The 5,943-nt window shown below is 44.4% G+C and overlaps 1 pseudogene; it reads right to left on the reverse strand.

Annotated features, from left to right (window-relative positions):
• Window positions 1–1,256: 1,256 nt before the first annotated feature.
• On the reverse strand, window positions 1,257–1,372 carry LOC136650057 (5S ribosomal RNA; annotated as a pseudogene).
• Between the last annotated feature and the right edge of the window lie 4,571 nt (window positions 1,373–5,943).

Genomic DNA, 5,943 nt, shown 5'->3' on the forward strand with positions numbered 1-5,943 from the left:
TATTTCGGATGTGCAACATTTCTATTTGCAGGGACTTTAAAAAGATACAGGTCAGCCTTCGGTATCCACGGGGGGGGGGTCCATTTTCAGACCCCCACCCCCTGCAGAGACTGAAACCTGTGGATAATGGAATCCACGGATGGGAACCATCAGACGACCACAGGCTGCAACCAGAAGATTCTTCCAGTCACATCCAGAAGTCAGATAAGGCCTTCCAGTGCAGGTTTGGCACCGCCTCTGAGTCACAGCCATGTGCGCCAAACCCGTGAATAAGGAGGCCCCACCTGTATAGGGGAGCATTCAAAGTGGTATCCCTACACTGCTGGTCCAAACTGGTATAGTTCAGTCTACCTTCCCTTTCTGTGGCATATGTTGATAAAGCCTAAGGACATTTATAAACAAGTGAAGATGAGATTTTGTTTCAGCCACTTAAAGCATTGGAAGCATACCTGTCAGCATGATTAATTGGACATCAGAATTCTTCAGAAATGCTGAGACTAGCCAAAAGCTATAAGCCTCCCTGCTCCAATCTCAAAGCTCTAGTTTTCCTTTATAATTATTTCAGCTTTCCTAGGGTTCCTTAACCAAGTGTAAAGAAAGTCACTCCTGGGGTTTGCCCACTCCGGACGCCACACATTTCTCTGCTGTGAATTTTAAATCATGTGTCTTTTCCCGTATTGTTTGGAGACTTGTTTCTGCAAGGTTCGTTAGAAATAGGACATCATATTTTAATTAGCATCATATGCAGTCCAAAGGCACTTCTTGCTCATCTAGCCTGTGACTGTTACATTGATGCAATGTGAAAACTGCCCCATGCCTTCCCATCGAGTCATAAATATCAAAGCTTTCTTGCAGTGCTCTTCACAAATGGGTCATAAATCTTCATTTATTGGATAAGAAAGCAGAAAAAGAGCACGTTCCCATACTTAGAAAAGAGCTCTGTTCTCACAAAATGATGTAATCAGCAACAATTACTCATGTAATTGTGTGCCTCTGTCATGTTTATTAGACTAGTTAAACAGCATGGCCTTGCACTAGTTGTAGTACGGAAAGTGTTCTTATGTGTAAACACTTGAGTCACCATCAGGAGATTCACACAAATACAGCCACCTCCAGAAGATCCTATGCAATGGCGTAGCTAATGATCCTATAGCCCGGTGCCTGGTTCAAAATGATGCTCTGAAAGTGACATCACACCCAGGTTTTTAAAAAGTGATGATGGTTGGCAACCTTCAGTCTCGAAAGACTATGGTATAAGCCTACAGCACCCGGTATTCCCAGGCGGTCTCCCATCCAAGTACTAACCAGGCCTGACCCTGCTTAGCTTCCAAGATCAGACGAGATCAGGCATGTGCAGGGTAAGAACATGGGGGGAAATCTGCCTCCTCCCCACAACAGTTTGCCACCCACTTTCTCTGCCACCTCCCCCCAGGCTTCTCTCTCTCCCCCCCCCCCATATCAACATTGGTTCCCTGCTGTATCATAACAAGACCTAATTGGCTCTTGGAACAAACAGTCTTAATGGTCCGTTTTGAGTTAACCCATTTCTGCCCAGACCACAGGTGTGCACTTTTGATTGTTACTGTGTATATGCAGTGTTGGGCAGAAATGGTTTAAAGAAAATTCCATTTTTATTACATAACGCAGTTGTGTATTTATTTTCTGATTATTTGGCTATATCTTTTGATAGATTAGAGATAGTTTGACATGGTTTGTTTCATTGCATTCTACATTAAATTCCACACTGAATGCTATATAACATGATGGTATTATTTGAAAATACTAAGATTTTCACTATTTTGGCCACTAGAGTCAAGCTCAGGTTGCTGTTTCCCTAAAGCTTTTGCCCAGTGCAACTGCTACCCCCTGCACCTCCTTAGCTATGCCACTGCTCCTATGACTGGCCAAGGGTTCACATCCCCCAATGGCCCTACTAATATACTCTCAGAATCTTGGCCTGTGAGTTGGGATGAGGCCAAGCCATGGTTTTGGGAACTGCAATCCACACTTGCCTGGGAGTGAACTCCATTGAATATAATTGGGTTTACTTCTGGGTAGGCGGGCACAAGATAATAAAAACAGAGTAACCTACAACATGTCCCCCTTTGTCCCTCCAGTGGGAAGAGGACCGAAATGTGGGTGAAAGAGGGTCTCTGTTGGCTATCACATAAATAAGGGGTGGGGGCTTCCCGCCTCCATTTCTCTCCCTCCCTGAGATTGCAACCAGATTCATGAGCAAAATATCAAGCAAAAGCTGCTTTCACTGCTGACTCTCCTACTCACTAGAACCAAGGAGGAAGAGATGGCTGCCCTTTAAAGTCACAAATAAGAGAACAATAAGCTGTGGTGAAGGAGGGTTCCTCCATGAGCCAGTCTAGGGCACCATCTCACCTCCTTTGAGAACCTGAAACATGTTCAAAACCCTTGGGGAAGGTTCAGAATTCACAGAAGTGGAAAAGTACTTGGATATTCCTTGGCAAAAAAAAAAATAAAATAAAATGGATGTCTCACATAGATAAGGAAACCCACATAGGTTTTGCATCCAAACATGCACTTATTCCATGGGTCATAGCTTTATTCCAGGTCACTCACAGTTATGGAAAGCCACATGGGTTTTGAATCCAAGCATGCACTACATGTGTGGGAAATGTTGATTGCCATGGGGGTTTCTACACATTTCTTTAGGGCCTAAGCTAATATATCTATGGCATCTGCTTCCAGATGGGTGCTACAACAGTTTGAAATGGACATCCGGGGTTCAATTGTGCCAGCAAACCTACTTTGAAAATTTCTTTTAAAAAGATAATTAGATCTGTGAGTGGTTGCTAGAAGATGGATGGGATGCCTTTAGGAAATGGAGCCAAGGTTAAGGACACTTCAGACTTTTTAATACACAGAAGAAAAACAGAATTGCATCCACTCCACTGACTGAGAGCTCCACCAGTGGAAAGAATGGCAGCTCAATGTCTTTAACTAGAGCACTAGGCACATTCTGGCAAAAATTCAAGAAGAACCTCCCTGCCAATTATTTGCTCAGACATACAAGGGTCTACTTCACCCATCTGACTGGCATACCAAGGGAAATGAGAAAGATGCTCTTTAATCACAAGATGGGGGAGGGGGGCATCTGAACCACCCCTCTCGTTGCCAACACTGCTGTCACACACAAACCCATGTCTACCACTGCAGATTCAAATACAGTCACAGGCCTGGGTTCATCCAGCGCAGAATTAAAACCAAGTATGGGGAATTTATAAATAGAGAGGCCAAGACACAGTGAACAGCTGCTTCGGGGACATTTAGATAGCATGGCAAACTACTTCAAAGCACTTCTAACTAGGCCAACAGCAGCCACAAGACAAGAGTTGTCCAAAAGAGAACAGATTTTATTGAATGATATCGGGAAACAAGAAGGCATTTACTAATAAGATCAATTGCATAGAGGTTTTCATGGTTGTGGGCAAAATAATATTTAAAAATTGTTTTGTTCAGATAGGCCTGGGTTGAAGGTGAGGGGAGAGAGGGAGTCCATCCACCCGCTGGGCTAACTTTTCTCCACCTGGCTAACCTAATGGGAGGGAATTGGTAAGAGATTTAAAAAGAGACAGGAATGGAGGGATTAAAGAGTTGTTAGAGGGGTTGGGAGAATTATACAAGGACATCTGCAAGAGGGATCTGAAGGCCTTAGGAATGTACCTCAACAGATGGGAAACCTTGGCCTCTGAGCGTCCCGCTTGGAGGCAGGCTGTGCAGCATGGCCTCTCCCAGTTTGAAGAGGCACTTGCCCAACAGACTGAGGCAAAGAGGCAAAGAAGGAAGGCCCACAGCCAGGGAGACACACCAGGGACAGACTACACTTGCTCCCAGTGTGGAAGGGATTGTCACTCCCAAATTGGCCTCTTCAGCCACACTAGACACTGTTTCCAGAACCACTTTTCAGAGCGCGATACCAGAGTCTCCCGAGACTGAAGGATGCCAATGATGATGAACTTGCTGGGTAGAAAGGGATACAATATCCTACAAAACAAGGGATGGGATTGCACAGTTTTGGATCCTGGGGGAAACTGGAAACACATAGCTCCAAGGTGCCCATTTTCCACCTTGAGAACTGCTGTTGCTACAACTGTTGTAAGCCAGGAAACAAACAGAACATGCCAAGAAGCACAGTGTCAGAAACAGAGGTGGACTTACAGAGGCCAGCAGCAGCCAGCCAGTACTCGCTATCCAATTCTGCTACACCCCAGCATTACAGCCACTTTTCCATATAGGTTCTCATCATGTGGTGGCCATTTTGCTGGCAATTGTGATGGTCTTTGGAAGGAATATAGGCCACCGTTCCTCTTTATTTAGATCCTGTGTTTCCTTTCTTTCAGGAATGCTGCAGGTCAAGCCATTAGGGAGAGTTGTTTGGAACATCTGAGGCTGAACAATAAGCAGAGGGGTTTGTGCATCTTTGAGCAGTCACAAGGCATGTAATCAGACACCGACTTTACAGCACCCGAGGGCCACTTCTCATGTCCTTTTCTATGAATTATGTATCTCATGTCGGAGAGTGCTATGAATGGGAAAGTTGGTGCTTTACATGACTCTTTTAAAAGAGGTGGAGGAGGGGGAAAGGGGGAATTGTGTCACATGTAATTTGATATCACTTCAAAGGGGCTACTTATGAAATATGGAGAAGGATTATGGCATAGATGGTACTTTTTGAGCAGGAAGATACACCAAAGGCATTTTAAAATCTCGGATTTAAAAACCTGTCAGCCAGAGCAGGGTCATGATTAGAACAGCTATTTTCAACCGGTGTGCCACAGCAAATGGTCTGCAGGTGTGCCACAAGAGGTTGGGGGGAGGGTCATTTATTAGTAAGGCCACTGCAGGATGTGAGCCCCCTATCAGAAGCACAGTTTGCCGTGTCAATTGTTCAAAAAACTGGGCAAAGGTCCATGATGGCACCCCCCCAGGCTACCATTCCCCCCCCTGCACAGAAATTCACCCCCCTACTCACCTGAGTCTCATAAAACCTCACGTGACCTCCACCTGCGTTGGAGAAACCTCTGTGAGATTCCCCAATGTTGTGCTTCTGGAAAACTGTCAGGAGCCTCAGAGAGGCTTCCATAGGGTTCTGGTGCTTCGCATCTGGGGCTTTTTCCTCACTGGACCTAATGGTAGGTCTGCAACTGAGCCCCAGTCACTCAGTCACAGGGTGACCAGATACAGTAGAGGCCAGAGTGCCTGTACTTTTAACCACGGTATAGAAGAGGGAATTTGGGCAGGTGCTGCTCAACATGGAGGGATTTTAAAAGCTGCACCTGCCAAAATTTCCTCTTCTATACAATGGTTAAAAGTACAGGCACTCTGTCCTCCATTGTATCTGGTCACCCTACAAATCACTCAATCTAACCTGCCTCTCAGAGTTAGCACAAGCGTAAAAGCAGAGCCAAGGACATACATAGTTTGCATGCTAGTCTGATCTTTCTTGAAGAACTTGGACTGTATCACCAGCTATCGGGGGCCAGACACTCACAAGGACATCCCTAATTATAATAATAAAATAAATAATAATAAAACTTTTTTATATTAATAAAACTTAATAAAACTTTATAAAAATTTTTATCCCGCCCTTCTCCCCACAGGGACCCAGGGCAGCTTACAACATATTAAAAAAGGCAAACAAAAAACAACAAATTAAAACATAATTTAACAGATAAAAACATTAAAAACACATTAAGAGAAACCATAAAAACAGTAATCAGATAAAAGTCAGAATAAAAAGAGCATAAAACAGCAGTTCAAGGAGGAATCATGCCTGTAAGAAACTAAAAAATGTATAAAAGATGTTAAAAAGGCCATAGAGTCAGAAGGCTTGTGTAAACAACAAGGTCTTCAGGCCTCGCCGAAAGGTCTCGAGGGAGGGAGCCATTCTCAAGTCAAGGGGAAGGGAGT

Source organism: Tiliqua scincoides, chromosome 4, assembly GCF_035046505.1.
Source record: "Tiliqua scincoides isolate rTilSci1 chromosome 4, rTilSci1.hap2, whole genome shotgun sequence".
In the NCBI taxonomy this organism is placed as follows: domain Eukaryota; kingdom Metazoa; phylum Chordata; class Lepidosauria; order Squamata; family Scincidae; genus Tiliqua; species Tiliqua scincoides.